Source organism: Nesoenas mayeri, assembly GCF_963082525.1.
Source record: "Nesoenas mayeri genome assembly, chromosome: 1".
Taxonomy (NCBI): Eukaryota; Metazoa; Chordata; class Aves; order Columbiformes; family Columbidae; genus Nesoenas; species Nesoenas mayeri.
In genome coordinates this window covers 6,749,828-6,767,430 of record NC_137541.1, presented here as the reverse complement: position 1 = coordinate 6,767,430, position 17,603 = coordinate 6,749,828, and the positions used below count along the sequence as shown (strand labels likewise).

General features: G+C 37.2%; 1 protein-coding gene across 3 annotated transcripts in view; it reads right to left on the bottom strand.

Moving 5' to 3' along the window:
- Positions 1–17,603, bottom strand: part of CELF2 (CUGBP Elav-like family member 2) — a gene marked incomplete at both ends in the record, with an annotated part of 370,914 nt that overhangs the window by 286,001 nt on the left and 67,310 nt on the right. The gene's annotated exons all lie outside the window — the stretch shown is intronic.

Sequence of the window (17,603 nt, the reverse complement as noted above, 5' to 3'; positions counted from 1 at the left end):
GTGGCGAGCTCGAGCATGCAGAGCTAAGATGATGTGTCCGTTTCCCAGCTAGGTCAAGAAAACATTTGGGTGATATTATCCCATTTTCTCACAACAACATGAGCAAGGCAAGCAAAGACTGGTTGTTGTATGGCACTTTCCTTCAACATGAAATGCAGAAAAAAAATCTATTAGGAAATCTTAGAGGGATATCCTTAATTAGTTGATAAAGTTGTGCTTGTGACTATGGATATTATAATCTCTTGGGGCAATAATGACATCTCCCTGTGTGCTTGTCCCTTACTGGGAATAAAAATATCCCAACCTACCAGCCTGACTCTAGTTGATTTTCACCACCCTATTACTGGAATATTATTGCTAATGAAAATAAAATCTAAATTCTAAAAATAAAACTACAGTGTATATTCAAGTTGTCCAAAAGCAGACTGAGATCTTGTTAGTTGATATTATTCCTTCCTGTTGGAGCAGAATTCTGAATAATTCTTAATGTCCCTAGAAATGTCAACTCAGGTTCAGTTCTGACTTTTAAACACTGGTGTTGCCTAAGTTACCCTTTCACGTTACATTCAAGATGTAAAAAGTTTTCAGGACAGCACAGGTGATTTAGATACAGCTTAAAATGGAAGACAATGATGTCACCTACATTTATATTGGATGTTGATGTAAACCACAGTATATAACATTTCCAGATACTACATACAAATCTGTCTGGACATTTGCTGGACTCTCTTGGACTCATACTTTTTTTCAGGAGCCAATTACAACCAGCAAGGTGATTTTCATCTTATGTGAGGAGGTCCTTAACTAGTGCATTAGACTGCATAAATGGAAAAACAATTTTAAAAAAATAATTCTTACACATTATTATATTTAGATTTAGGAAAAACAGTGTCCTTCCAACTATCCTTGTAAAATTTTATTTCAGCTACACCCAGAAGTAAATCAGAAACCACAGCTTTGAGAACATGCTTATCCAACAGGTCTAAGCCCTCCTCTTGGAGAATCAGTTTAATTAAGCGTGGGGGATTTTTTTAATCTCATTTGATAACACTTTGTATTTTATGAAGATGAAAAAAATAACTTGCAAAACAAGTATCCCACATTCTGAAAGATCTCATTGGAACATATGGTCTTATCCTTCCAAAATTATGAGTTCTCTTGACACAGGCAGTGACAATCAAGTTGCATATGAAGTATTTCTATATTATAATTACTCAGTTATGCCAGGCTTTTCAAGAAAACTTTCCCAGAAGTTCCTGTCACTCAATTTTGAATGTGCATTCAGAGATTTGAAGCTTTAATGAGACTTTATCGAGATAAGTAAAGGCCCCACCCAGCCTATGAAGACAATCTCTGCTAGCTATGCTGAGTGTCTTGGCAATAATTAGTCACAGGCAATGAATATAAAATCTCAGGCAACTTCCAGCGAACTCAGAAAGCTTCAAACTAGAAACAGAGTGTCCCATGAAAATGGCATCAACACACTCTCATCTCCCGGGAACAGATGGATCCATCACATAATGCTTTGTGAAACGAGAAACGAGCCAGGCTGGAAGTGTGGTACCATATCACAAACTCTGCTTGCATTTCCTCAACACCTTCCTATAAAAAGACTCATTATTGACATTATGCTATTGTATTTCATGGGGGTCAGCTGATAGTCTCTTAACTTAATAATGAAGTGCATTTGGCTGGTGTATTAGCTGGTGTCCATGTGACTTGCATTTTAAATCTCAGTCTAATTTAGTCTGGATGGAATTTGCATCTCTTCCAGATCAATTCTGCAAACCCCATATTTTAAAGAGCTGTGCCCAGTCACTTTTCAGTGAAGTGTGCAGTTTCTGATTTTGTCAGCTCTCTCTTTGCCAGTTCTTTTCTAAAATCCAAAGCTTCCTCTCCCAAGGACACATAGAAAAACTAAATTTACAGCGATAAGCTCCGACAGCTCACTTCAGCACAGCAAACAGAACTGCATAAAGCCTATACATCACCCTAGCGAAATGCAAATACAGATTAGGGCTGGGCATATTCAGAACATGCCTCTTTTCATAGTCCATTCCCTGGCCCATGGACTTTAGCTGCAGAAAATGGTAAAATCATCAGTCACCCAGCCGACACCATTGCAGCAAGGTGGATCCACAGATGGAAGCTCTCCATGGGTCTGTAGCTTCCAAACCTCCTGCTCCACAGGATGCAAGTAGATCCTCTGAACACACCAAGCAGATTAGCACAGAAATAATTCCAGCCTGTGGCCAGATATTTGTTCTGGGGATCTGCCAGACTTTCCACTCAGCCAATCCATTTTTAAAGATAGCACCTTATTAGCGCCTTACAGTTCTTGAATTACTTTGCTGAGTCTTTCTAATGAGACAGCAATCTGTCCAAGAGCATTAAGAGAAGTAAATGATAGGTCTTTACTTTGTGATTTGATTACACAGGTGTATTCAAAGGTTTTGGCATGACAGCAGACTGGAACACAATAAATCTTACACTGAGCTGTTGTAAGCTACAACACATGCATGAACAGCCGTGCAAATACTGTTTTTTCTGGCTTTTCAGAGAATAATGATATTTTCTTCTACCTCTCCTAACAGGTAACAACCACAGTACACTCACCTTTCCCTTTGAGCGAAACCAAGTATAACCTTCAGCCCTACATTACAGAACTTTCTGTATTAATACCCAGTTTAAATGAACTCAAAATATCTGCATCAGCTCTTTTTCTCCCATTGAGATTTTACTGACCTCCAATTAAAACGGTACAGCAAGGTGCAATTTTTAAAAGCATTTTTCTAGTTCTGCTTCCCAACATGCAAGCAGTATTAAGAAATGACAGTCACTCCTAGAAAGATAATTAAGTATATTTTTCTAGCTCAAATGTATTAATTAACATCTAATGCTTAAAACCACACAACACATTCTCACTTTACTATAGTCTTTAATCCATCAGTCTAACTTGTGTGGTTTGCCAAATGGTATCACACAGTGGGACACGTACATCACTCCTGTTGCCCCCCATCATGTGTTATTTCAACAAAACGAGAATTGTAACCCCAGTCTCATTGAAATGATGGCAAAGACAACAGTGAAGTTTTTCCCCTGTAACTTTACCTGTCTCCAACATGGACTTTTCCATGGGAACCTGTTGCGTAGGTGTCCTTCAAGTCAACACTGAAAACAGCCAGAAATGATTCATCTCACTCCAATATGGATCTGTAAAGGACTGTGGGATGAATCCCTTCACCTGAGAGGGTGGGGAACCTTTTCAAAGCCAAATGGGAATAACACAAACACCAGCAATGAGTCATGCAAGTGAGGAACTACATGGAAACTCAACATGTCTCCAATGGAAATGAGGCAGAGGCAGTTTGGATTTTCACTTTCCTACTAAAAAGTTCAGATTTCTATTTAAATCTTTTGTTAGATGCATTTCCCAACTTTTTTTTTTTTTTTTTGCTGTTAACACCTCCCATAGACATACATAGTCAGAAACCTCCTTTTCATAGATGTTCTGCAAAGAAAAGAAAACAAAACATCTTCAATAGCACCTATATTTTATAAGGTGTAATTAAAAGTATACACTGAAACAGAGAAACTTCTACTAGAAGAGCATGGACAGGACCATTTCACCTCTCCTGTACAGTTTGGGCTGATATGAACCAGCTTCAAGATCTGGGTCCCACCTGCATGGGTTATCCACTTCGGGTCATTCCCAAGAGGCATCATAGCTAAAGCAGCACAGCCTGCCCGAGTTGCTGCTGGTTGAAGGGATGATTTGGAGCCACACAAGAGCATCCTGGTCCTCCCACAGCCTCTGTGAGGCATAGCACACAGCTAGGTTCCTTCAGCCTATGGATACAGTGATTTGTGAAAAAAGACCATAAAAATAATTCCTGCACTCGTAGTTGGCACTTTTCTTCTGCCATCAAAAGTGCACTCAACATGCAAAAATTAAACGTGCTTTATTTCTAGTTATTTTTTTGCTTTTCAGCATAAAACTATGCCTTTCCTGAACTCAAGCACTTTCCCAGCCTTAGTAAACTCCTGCCAGCTGAACACTATCACATGCCTGCTTCTCATTTCACCCTGATCATGGGAATGCAAGTCACAGGTTGTAGTATTAATCCATGCAACCTCTGCCCAAATCTACGACATCCGCACAAGCTCTGGAAGAAAGAAACCACTTCAAAGCAGAGAAAAATCTCTGTGCCACATCCCTTTGATGACCTCCAGCAATCCAGCAACATTTAGATGATAACATATTGCATGCAGTCACAGAAGAACATACTTTAAATAGTAGTCTTGTTGCAAATTTGTAAACATAGCTAAGAAGCAATAATACCTCCCTTCATGCTTACTTTTGGAACAGCTGCTGTCACTGTTGCAGACCATCTGCCGATAGGAAGGTAGGTGAGCAAACACCTCCAAAATCCCTATGCTTAATGAGTAAGTAAGTAGTGACAATCCAAACCAGAACTGCAGCAAGAGACGCTGTTGCTTCTATGTTCTCACACTTCTAGCTCTTAGGACTAACTTCAAGTTTTTGTTGATGAACTGGACCTGGGTTGGTTGACACTGAACCACTAAAGTCAATGTTGCTGAGAACTGCCCTGCCACTTGTGAAAGCATTTCCATAAGCACCAGAGGGATGTATTCTAGCTCAGTTACTCTCTCTTTATTCTATAAAATAAGTTTGGGTTTATTTTTAAATATAAAAATCAGTCATCTGCTCCATCTGATCATAGCTCTCAGAAGATCTGAATTCACTGCTTGGCTTACTACCGAGCTTTCCTGAGTTTGGAAACAAAGTTCACCCTTGGGATTTTGATGCAGGGCAAGACATCCTGATGGTTTCATGGGGAATTTGGCACCGACCAGCTCAAGGAAAGGAAGAGGCTGGGATGTGTAGAAAAGTGCTTGTTGTATGGGCAGCAGGAGGCAGCTCCGTGTGTAGGAGGTGAGAGAAGGCAGCACGCTGGGAGTGGGAGAAGGCTACAAAGAAAGTCAGCTCTGAGAGAGGAGAGTGAGGAACATAAGGAATATCACAGTGTGTGGGATGAGATGAGAACAGAGATGTAGGTTTTTGGAGAACTTTAAAACAATTATAGGTTTTTACCATGGGAGGTTCTGTTTGACTAGATCAGAGCACTTGCTTCCTTGTTACGTGCCTGGAATTGAAGCTTTCTTTGAAAAAGCTTGCTAACACTATTCCATACTTTCAATTAACATTTTATTTAAATGCTTTAGGATAGTTTCTAGATATATTAAAGACTTACTGATGAAATCTTGAATATAATTTCCATATCTAAGTCACATTTGCATTCAATAACAAGACAGCTTTCCAGTATGGAGCATGCCATCAACAGCCCCCTTTACTATTAGCATCTTGCTGAATTTCCCTAGCTACAGCACTCACTTCAAATTTGAAAGGCTACAGATTTAGTTGAAAGAAAGGAGACAGTGGTACCATCAGTGATCAGGTATCTTTTCTAAATTTTAGCCTGATGCGTTGCAGAGTACCATATCAATGTGTGTACATTGTTCAGCCACCAGTTGGACATATCTTCAGGAGTTTTACAAGAGACACAAGACTATTATTTAATATTCTTTCCTGTTTGAAAGAAGGGGAGAAATTGCTCATACCCTTCCTACAAATGAAGCACAGAGTGCCAGTATCTTTCCACAGCACGTCTACATGCCTCCCTGGAGGATTTTTCATTCTAAAATCATATCTCAGTTATCCAGTCTCAGCACCATAAACCACATATGAGATAAGTTATATAAACACCCCCCCTTTTTTTTTTCCAATTAGGAAATACCAGTAAGAGTCTGGTGGTTGGAGAAGATTTTTTTTTTTTTTTTTTTATGAAAGCACATTGAGAATTTTTGAAAGTAAGGAAGAGTGAAAAACATGGTGAGAGAAGCAGAAGATGACTGATGCATCACACGCCTGAGAGCAGCAGCCCACTGGTGAGCCTTGCAAAGGCATTACTGGGTGCAGAAAAATCACATGCAACTGCCTCTAGTTACTCTGACAAGTTCTCACACAGGCAGAATAATATCAAAGACGGGCTTGGTGGAGGTTTTGGGGTTTTAATTTTATTTGTCTTTTTGCTTTGGACAGTTTGATTTTTCTTATATTAGACTTGATCATTCACTGTAAGATTTATAGAGAACCTAAATCTTACAAGCCTCCAGAAGGTCAGAAGAATACAAGGGGTGGGGGTGAAGGAAAAAGAAATGGGGGGCTTTTCCTTATTTATTGGTAATCCTTATTTCCTTATTGGTTTTGCAAACTCTAGTCATAATTCTTTAAAGCTGTGCCTTGTCTCACAGAATGAAGTTAATCCAAAGTTGAATTTACAAAAGGAAAAATGCTTTTGGTTTTGGCTCATCCAAAGAAAGCATCACAGCTGAAAATGAAGAAAAAAACCCAGTTATCTGTATGTCTTGAAAAGGTAGACTATCAGACGTTATAAAAGTCCTAAAATCCATAGAAAACAAGGTATAAAGCGTCTTCTTATTACTGTGAAAAGGGGTTTGGCTAGTGACTGGGAAGGTTTTCCTGTAGATATTTCTTTCCATAGCTGCCTCTCCTTGACTTTGCCAGTCTGCCTTTCAGTGCTAGGTAATAATCTGATGAACCACTGACTTCTACTGAAATCTTATGCTGCTGTAAAGATAAACAGCTCCTGTGACACGATTTCTGTTATCCAGCACCCACTACCAAGGCCCCACAGCACTCCACAAGTTCATGAATTATCACCTACTTAAGATCAAAATTTGAAAACCTGCATTAGAATAACAAGCCAAACTTGGCTGCCAGATTTTCAACATCTGCCTGAGCTCTGAATTTTTTCAAATGGGTGAATATCTAAAAATGTCTGTTATGTCCCTGGCACTGTGAGACAAATTCATGATGGGAGTTTATTTCTCATTTATGTCACATTATGTGATGGAGCTGCTGAAGAAAGTCAATCACTCACACGGTAAAATGGAAGGCAGAAGAAATGAGGTAGAGTCTCTCACTGCCTTGCTCTGACTATATAGCACTACAAGAAAGTATAGCTGACAAAATTTTGCCTAGTCCTTAAAGTAAGTTTTTATTTATTTATTTTTTAATCACTTCAAGTACTTGCCATTCATCAAACTCACTGTTTTTATGGCAAAACTTCAAGCAATCAATCCAAACCCCTTACATTAATTTTAAGAGGTTCAGAGACTGGAGAAGTACTGGGGTTGTGGTATGAGTTCATGCATAGCTCAGCCGAATCAATATCTCCTTTAAACCACATCACTCGTTTTCACCTTATAACTTTTGAAACAGAGATATAAGTTGCTACTTTAACTGAAAGCTTTTCTTATATGATTTTTTTGCCCATTTCTGCATGTGCAGTGTTATCCTGAGGGATACTGCATTTTTTTTCTTGCTCCAGCTACTGAACTGTTATTTCCACAGGCATTCTCCATAACAGAAAGGAAAAACATCACCACTGCATCACTTCTATAAGAGAAAGCTAACATGAAATGCCAATTAAAAGTTTCTGCTACTGTACACTCATAGTCAATCAAATACTTGCATTGCAAGCAGGAGGTAGCTTCCAAACACAGCTCTGGCCACAGTTGTGCAGCTTGTCTAAAGTACAGGTCACATGGGGGGAATCAATAAGGTACCTTCATCATTAATCATTTTCTGAATTTTTAAATCAACCAGAGCATTTACAAGTTGTATGTCAAATCTCTTTTGTCGCCACCTTTTTCCTCGTCTTTCCACCACTCAGCACGCAGCCCATGCTTTGGTTGCACAAGTTTCTGCTGATGCCAGGGCCGGTGGCTGCACTGAGCCCGGAGCTCCTCCGGGGTCAGAGGCGCAATATCTATTCTGTTATTAGAGAAATTACTGAGTGCAATTTCACAGTTCAGCAAAACAGACTTATTGCTTGGATGCACTGTGTGTGCATGCCTTAACAAGCACTTAAAGTTTTTCTACTTCTGTTCCTTCATGGAAACATCCGTCTTTAACAGCTTTGGAAATGCTAGCGAGCATGGTTTCTTTTTCTGGTTAACTTTAATAAGGAATTGCTACCTTGCATGTAATAAGGTTTCTAAAGGACTGGACTTTCCGTCCCTGCTATAAATTCAGAAACAAAAAAGTGAACCCCATGCTTTAGATAAAACCTGAAGAAAGTAACAGGTGGCTTTTTAGTAACATGGTTACTTTTATTATTACATTCTGAATATTCAGCGTTAGCAGCAACCATCTCTTTTTGTGAATGCCTCTCCAAATTCAATTGCTTTATCCAAATTTTGTATGTCTGTTTCTTCAGAGGCAGGACTGGGGAAAAGCAATGCTATTTCTGCAATGTTTTATTTTATTTACTTTCAATGAAAATGAGAAGGTCTTTTTTACAGCTGCACAGCCCGTAATGTCAGCTCCAAGCAATCAGCTAAAACAAACAAAAAAACCAAAAACCAAACCATAGTCACTTTTCAGGTTTAAAAAAAGAAAAAAAAAGAATAAAGAGAAGGACTAAATCAATTCATGTTGTCACAGTCTATCTAGAGTCATATTGTCCCCAGCCATTGATATAGAATGAGAACATCTGGGGATTCAATTACTCATGACATGAATAATAATATTTCATTTCTGTTAAATAAAACTTTTGCAGGAACTTCTGCTTACTTCACCATGTCATCCTGGAATGAAAGTTTCCAGTGAGTGAGCCATGGCAAGCCACAGTATCTTTGGCACCCATGAGCATACTGGTATAGGTGCATCTGTGCCCCCTAACAGAAAATCTTAATAACAAAAATAATTTTTGAACATCTAATTCAAAGTTGGGCTCCAAGTCCTAGCAGATTTCCTAAACGTCATTCTACCTTTTAGGAACTTTAATTAATAGCCTGATTCAGAAAAGTGAACTTGCCTTTCGAACTAAAGTCAGTAGCACCTGCAGTTGGCAAATACTTTTGATTTAACTAAACCATATATCTAAATGGTATTAGATGTCATTTAGGCCATTATTTTAAGCTTCCACTTCACGATTCTCAGTTCACGTTTCAAGAGGGCAATACCAAAACCAAGTTTCTATGTGTATATTCTCCTTTCTTAACCAAGTAGAGCTGTCTATAGTCTTAGTGACAAAGACAGGATCAAAGCAGATGATATTCATTTTACAGCAATGAGTAAGCAGCAATACTCACGCTAAAATTGCACTTTATGCAATCACTTTGATATCAGCAGAACTATTCTTCACAGTTAAGCACGTGAACCATTGTGAGATGAGTATCTAAAAGTTCAGAAGCAAAAGAATCAGAAAGGGCCAAAAGTCAGTTCTCTTTGTTTTTTTGCATGTGCTAGGTAAAGCCTGGTATCTTGTTTTCCCTCCTTCTTTCTCCATGGATATTCATTAAGGTTAGATTACAGCAAACAGACGTGGTTTCCATCTACTGTACAACATCATGACTTTGCTGAGGCTTAAATGTTCCCTGCAGACAATGGTTTGAAAGCTCTAAAAATTCCAAGGGTCTGAATGAATAATATTTTCCATTATAGCCCAGCTAAGAGAAGCGCCACGCCGGCACTTTGCTGTTGTAGAAGTGCTGCGTAGGGCACAACTTGCAAAATACATTGGGAGAACATACACAGAAAGTAGGGTAGGTCCACAGTGGCTCCAAACAGGCAAATCATCATCACTAATAGGAGAGTTACAGCACCGCTATGAGACGCTGATCTGAACACTGATCTGACTTTAGGCCTCACAGTTGTCTTCTGCTGACCACAGTAAAACTTTCAGGACTCCCTGCTTCTAATGGCAATGTGCAGATGGGAAAACCTGCATTGTCTCACAGGAGGAATCTCAAGTCAGCACCCCCATAAAATAAAAAGAGCCACCAATTACTGCTTGCAGGTCTCGTGTCTGGCTTTATGCAATGTTATTTAGTCCCACTGTGATCATTGCCGTTTAAAAATGTTCAACGTTTACGAACTCCAGTAAAAATGTTTTTAATATAATGTAGATGAAGTATAAACTGTTAACCTTGAACATCGGGGAATGTGTTAGGTTCTTGGGGTTTCTTTAACCTCTTTAAATAATTTACTAAGAACTGTCAAAGATTTGCTTGTATTTAATAGCAAATGTTTTAGAATCATTAAAATAGTTGCAATTTTTGTAAGTGTTAGAATAGCTATTATTTTGTAATTAAAAGTAATGGTCAGAAGGCAGACAACATTGAAATGAGCACTAAACCTGAGTCTCTGCTGTCCTAGGTGTTCTAGTGTGGGTTTCCTAACACTGTCTCATTGATGTATCTTACTGTAGTTTTTCTGGGACCAAAGGTAAGCATGACACAGAAAAAAACCCTGTATATCAAAAGTTCATTTCTAAATATTAATATTTATAAAACTTATGATATAATACTCTGTATTATATTACAATATACATATAACATACAAAACATCTTGCCTATGTCATAGCAAAGGTACAACGAGAAAGCTTCTCAACTCTGACATGTTAACAAAGCCCTCCTTGACCTCTCTTGCTGGGGTCTTTGACCATAAGAAGTTGCGTATACATCTTTTTTTCCCCCTCAAATGCATATTTACATCTGAAGTTATTCCCACAAGTTTCATCCTTTGCACTGACTTTCTAAGGAACATTGTTCTCATGATCTTAAGTGCTAAAACAACACTGAAATAAAGGACACACACAAATTACTACCTTGGAGCACAGGTATTTCAAGTGAGCTGGGAAACAAAGCATGTAGGGTAAAAAAAGGCTTTGTATTTAAAGGTGGTTTCCTTTGCTGTTTCTTACACTGGAATGGTCTCAAAATCCGCATCTAATGGTCCCTTTATTTTCATTTAAACTTCTGTTCAAATGCTCATTTTTTGAACAAATCCACGAAATACCATTCCTGTGTCAGTGAAAAGTTATCCTCAGACCACTGTAAATTTAACGTAAACCAGTAAAATATTGCAGCGCTATTAAGTCGAACAGATAACGAACCTAAATAACTGCTCAATCTTATTAGTGTAGCCCTCATATACTTTCTGTTTTCCTTCAAGCCCTGCTGCTTAGCATTCAGACTGCCTGATTTGAGACTAAAATTCGATTATAGGAACACGTGCATTTTACAAGAGGTCTTTTATTTGTTCTATAAAGTATTTAGCACTCTTTAGGCACTGTATAAATAAAAATAATCACGATCTTGGAATTCACCTTCAGGAATGGAAATTATCTGAGTCCTTTCATTTCTGCTGCACGTTATCCTCATTGGGCACCTTTGGATGGCAATGCTTTGTAAGACAAGTTTAAAAGATGCTTGGAAGTCTGTTAAAGGTGAATAATGGGGGGGAAAAAAAGAGGAGAACATGTCTATAGTTCTAGAGTTTACAACAGGGAATAAAAATAAAAGCCCTACCAGACTTTTAAGATAAATGTCTGCTGTCAAATTCATTAGTGTTTGTGAGAGGTGTTAACAATTGCTCGTGAAAAAAATGGTTGTGGGTTCAAAACCCAGACCACTGAGTAAAATCACTGACGATAATTTTAAGATTCAAATGCTATGTGTAATTAGGAGCTGTTTCAACACTATGAACTGTGATTTCGGAGAACTTCACACTGTGAGAAGAGTTGCTGCCTTCTAGGTCAGAGTCATATCAAGTCCAACAGTCATTTTTGTCTGACTTTCTCCCCTCCTTCCCAGGGTCTATATTTAGGACTTAAGTACCAAATATCGAAAGTTTTTTTGAGGTTAAGGATGCTAATGTCCTCAAAACTCCAGTAAGCATCAGCTGATGTCACTTGGCACTTTTAACAGTTATAAAACTCAGGTTGCTAAGACTCACCTTAAATTATAGAAATCATCAGGTGGAACGTCTAGTCTATGCTATTCCCCCAGGCTCTACTTTCAGGCAGTGGAGAAAGAAAAAACAATTCCCCAAGGAATTTCTCATCATTTCTCCCTTGGTTCATTAGGTTGAGGACTTCTGTGATAGCTAAATGTAGGCAATGTGAATCCTGCCATTGGTATCTTAGTAATTTTTGAATGCAATTCATCAGTAAGCACATATGGATAATCACCTCTGTGCTCCTTAGGTTCCTCTTAAGATTTTAAAAATATCTCTTCAGAAAGGGATCAGATTGCACATAAGTGTGTTTTAAGATTAACAGTAGCTGTAAAAAACATATTTCAAAATGGATGTAAAAAATCCCCCCAAAATGCTGACAGCTACTAGAAGGAATAACTCCATCTCACATTTTAATTATATTGAAGCTTTACTTAGAAAAAAATAAAAATCAGAATAGAGAAGAGACAACTTGTGTATTATTTCTTCAGAAACCCAGATTCATTTACAATAACATCAAACCCATTGCTATCCCAATAATTACTGTAATTTACAGTACAAAATCTCAGAAAGACCAAACAACATCAGGGCATTCCTATACAGCACATACAATGGGTAATAGGCAGTCCTGCTTCCAGTACAGAAAAACAGCTCAAAGGTTAGACGAAAGAAAATATTATTTAGAAATAAGCATCTGAGACACAGAAAAGGTCAAACAAGATTCATTTTTTAAGGGAGTGATTAGTTAAATTCAAGTCTCAATTTTAAATAATGATTTTCTTCAGAAAATGGCAGGCATCCAAATTATGGAAAACCTGCTCTTTATGACAGCTGACTTGAGAACATTTAAATATCGAGGTCTGGAATCTTTTTCTTTTTAATGATGTGGTTTCAGAAAAATTACAAGATGGTATCATTTCCAGAGACTAACTCTGGTTAGCTGCATATAGTTTGACATTCAAGAGATTGATGTTATCAGCTACCACTGCCTGTCACCCAGGATGAACAACATTTTCTTGACCTATTATTTATATGCCTCTAAATGAAAGTGAGTTTTGAGAAGGGATTTGGAGGTGGCAAGGAGAACTTCTCAGTTAGAAGGGAGGGTCACAAATGGAATATGCCCAATCCCTGCTTTATTTAAGGGAGAATAAAACTTCTGTAAATATTATACCAAGGAAAGGAAAATTGTGGAATAGATTGGCAGAGACACACATATGGCATAGGTGGATGGGCGTTCAAGCCAGACATGACTTGCAAAGCAGCACCAGTAATATGAAAGGGCATCCACAATATATGAAATATGAGTAGGGGAAAGGTATAACCCAGTTTTCTTAGAGAAATTGTTTGGTAGAAGACCTCAACTGGAAGTGGACCAGAAGAACAAACACAGAAGCTAATCCCAGCTCCCACCTTCCCAGCAAAACTAGTGAAGACAGCAACTGAGATGTCAAGTACGTCTTAGTCCATGCCCCTATTACTGCTGGGAAAAGATCCTGTTCATTTTATAGTAATTAAAATGCTCATAGATGTTTTATTAACTCTCTACAGAGCCACATAGATTTTATAATTCATCCACACACTTACAAGTAGTTACTTGGGTTAGGCTGTCAAGACAGAAATGATTCAAAACATTGTGTACTTAGCTCCTTGGAAGACATATCATTCCCTAACACAATGGTATCAGAAAGACTGCTGACAGTTAGTGATCAAGAGATTTCATTTTGCTTGTCATATGGTGGGTTGTCAATTCTTCTTTTCCCTTTGGATAAAAGCTTCGTTGCATTAGATTTAAATAATGGTGAAGTTGCAGGTTAACATTTTTCAAAAGTACCAAAGTGACTTCAGTACTTAAATTCTATTTTCAAAATGCTGTAGACATTCCAGAACATAAGTCTCTACAGTAAATGGAACTTAGACATTATTAGAGAAATTTATGGAAAGGTGGAGAATAAAACCCCAACTTAGTCAGAAGGGCTTAAAATTTGTAACCTACTCCAGACCAATTGTTTAAAATACATAAAATTGGCAAATTATTACAATTCTAAGAAAAACTACAGTTTTAAATTTCCATTCTGAAGATACTTGATTGTTTTCACATCAATATATCCATGCTGTTATATTTTATTGCATACTTCCTCCTGCATGTCTAAAAAAACCCTTCTAAATGACAGTTTTAAGATGGCCTTTACCTCAAAATATAAGTTTTCCTGAATTATGTCCAAGATTTATGGAGGGGTTGCAGAGATCTTTCTACAACTTTTCTATGAAAAATAACTATGCAAATTATTCTCTTGGATTTATTTGACAGTAGATAAGAATGACCTTGAGGAGGAAGTGACCATTTAAACTTTAGTTCCCCACCAAGTGAAATGTAAAATTCAGCCACTACATAAAAGTGGAATAGTAACCTAAATTTTACTTCTGTTATCATTACTAACCTAGTATTAAGCAAATAAATAATCCATGTGGTTAATCTATATTTAAAATATTTGTTCTTCTTTAAATATAAAGTAACTTTCACAGAAACAAACAGAAGTGGCTAGAGACTGAAATCATTCCTTTGATATTGAAGCTGAGTATTTTCTCATTTAAGCTCCAAATATCATCTCTGTTTTGCCCACGGGGCTTCACACTGTTCTGAGCACTCCACCTCGCTAATTTACCATCCTCTCAACCACTTAGATGTTGGTCTATGAAAGGGTGGTTACAGGCTTAGGTACCACGAGATTTTAGGAGCTTATCTTCATTCATTAATTGTTTTGTATCATGCTTAAAATGGTGGATTTCTCAGGTTAAGCTATATTTCTTCTAGTACTTTTAGTTTGGTTGGTTAACACAGGTACTGTCTATATAATGTTGAGAGCAAATACAGTTTGAAATAGGACTGCCATAGCAGCTATAGAACATCTAAAAGGAAAAAAAAATAGGCCAGACCGTTATTAAATTTTAAAGTATGTCTTCGCTACACTCTTGTAAAGATCCAAATAGGGTATTCAAATCTCTAGAGATCACCAGTATAATTTCTTTATCATGTTCCATTTAAAATTTAATTATGTAGTCTACAACAAGAAGTATCTGAGTACTTTAAATAGGTCATGCAATGAACAATTTAATATTATTATAAAGTTTTCCTTGTGAAGATCTGTTCTTTGATGTGCTGTTGCACACAGAAAGCCTTTCTTCGAAAAAACAATATACATTTATAGATATAAGAATGTCATTTAATATAAAAATTGTAAAGCTTCTTTATCGTATTTTAAGTTTAAATTTTCAATTCCTTCTCTAGCCTGAGCTTCCCAAAATCATCAGAAATAACTGGTAAATTAGAACTGACACAATACAGTCGTGCTGAATATTTTTATATCTTTCTACAGGCAAAGTTAATCTATTAGGTTTCCTTCTAAATGACATGCACCAACTCAGATATTTCTACTTTAACCTATCAGTGATACATATTCTTCAGTGGCACAATGTAGGGTAATTTCTTCTTCCTCTTAAATATAATCATTGGAGATCAGTCAGCAGTATTTAATGGAAAATGACTACATTAAAAAGTCACCATTTATCAAGACACTTTTTTATGTTTGCTTTTTTAAAAATGCACGGAAGTAACCTCTCTTGGTTACTATAGGAGCAGAGAAGATATGAAAAATATAATATTATTTTCCATAACTTCTTACTATTTACAGGGCTTTCTAGTAATAAATCCCTATTTTCTCTTCTTTATTTCAACTATGTAAAATTCAGAAGAGTTTTTTGGGAAATTTTTTATATATATATAATTATTTTTTTTTAAATGACAACCAAAAATTAGTGCTACCAGTGCCTGAATCCTTCTGACAGTCAGACAAAATGTTCCAAGTACAGACACATCTGCTCACACTTTGCTTGCAAAGAAAACCCTTTCACCAGGTTTACAAATGCTTGAAAAGAATTTGATCAGTCCTGGCCACAAATATATCCAGGAGAAAAGGCATCGTGTTTGCCTGCACAAATGAGGATTAGACTTCTAGCATTATAGAGGGCACAGTGACTATGGGAAAGTGGTTATTAGTTTCATCATTTCAAGGTGCTCCACCTAAAATTTTATTTGCTATAAAGTCGTTACAGGGTGAAGGTGGAAGAAGATGTGGTCTTGGTGGGGAAATTAGACTGTTTCACACTTATGAATTAATAATAGCAAAAGGGTTCACTTGAAGTTTGAAAGTGGAACAAAAAATATTAGATGAATACATCACCACATAAGATTAAAAACCCCAAGGAACTGCTTGTTTAGAGAAATGCAGGAACAGGTGAATCCCCAAGAAGGCTGGAGGACTAGAGAACCTGCACATAGCTGTGTATGTTTGTTTTAAATCAAGATGAGATCAGTGGTTTTAATATTTATAACACAATTACAATGCCTTGTGCACATTGTTTGTATAATCTGATTTTCACTTGTGACATCTTGCAACAGTTGAAGTTAAAGCCTTGTGGTAATAATTCAGAAAACACATTTAGGCAATCATTAATGGCAAGTATGAAACTGGATGTTTATTCAAGCACCTGTATCTCTCATTTTTAATTGAAAGTGGAATTCATTTCTACAGTACAAGGTCTTCATGTTTCCAGTATATTAGTCATATAATACCTAACCAATTAAGGGCATGCAATCAAACTTGAAATATTTTAGCACTAAAACCAGTAAAAGATACAGCTAAGCAGTGTTATTCCTAATCAAGGAATTTTTGTATGTATAAAGAACCGTAATTCCTTTGCAATGAATATGACTAAAATCTTTTATATGTCAGGTAGGCCTGATCGGTCAGCACTTGAAACGCCTGGATAAATTTCACCAGCATGTTTGCTTCCACAACTGAGGATATCAAGTGATGGTAAGTCATAAGAAGAAAGTTATCTATTAAATGAATATCTGATATAAATTACACAAATTTGTACCTACAAAACAAGGTGATACATTACAAAAGGGAAAAAAAAATCCCACACAGTGAAAATCTATATTTTTACAGCTTGATAACACAGTCAAGCCAACCAATACGCACCACAAAGAAAGGCAGACATTTTTTCTTGGCCGCAGAAATAACTTGTATGTATTACCATGGCTAAAGAAAACATGAATTTTTTGGTTGAAATATCCTTTCAACATTATATATTGTATGAACTACAACACTGGTATTAATCTGAGGACAACAAACCCCCAAACCACAATCTCACTGAAAACCTCTGCACCTTGAAGAACAGAACTGGTGGCAGAAGATGCAAGAGGACTGAGAGCACCTTTTTCTCTGCTCACCAGACATCTCTGCTAAGTAACAGGTTACCATATCAGATTCTTTTGTTTCCCTTCTCTCAACACTTTATCTGCATGATTACAGAATTTTATTCTATCCTCTGACAATATGTAGGCAGTTCCTTCTTCAAAAACCTCTACTGTACCTTGAGAGACTTGTCTAGTTCTATTATTTTATGAAAAGCTTTCTCAGTATAGAAGAATTTGGTCTAAGCTGCTTTCCGAATGAAAATGCCTTAAGATCACACTGTTTTTTTCCTCCTACCTCCAAGTTTCCCTCCCCTCATCCCTCAGGTGAAATTTAAAGCAAAAGCCAAGCCACCTGCAATGGGTATAATTGCACAGCTGGATGAAAGCCACATCTGGGATTTTTCTCATCAGAGGCACAACTGTGCTAAGCCTCAAAGCAACTTCAACATGTCGCTTTGAGCTGTTTAGTTTTGATTGTGCCAGTATTTC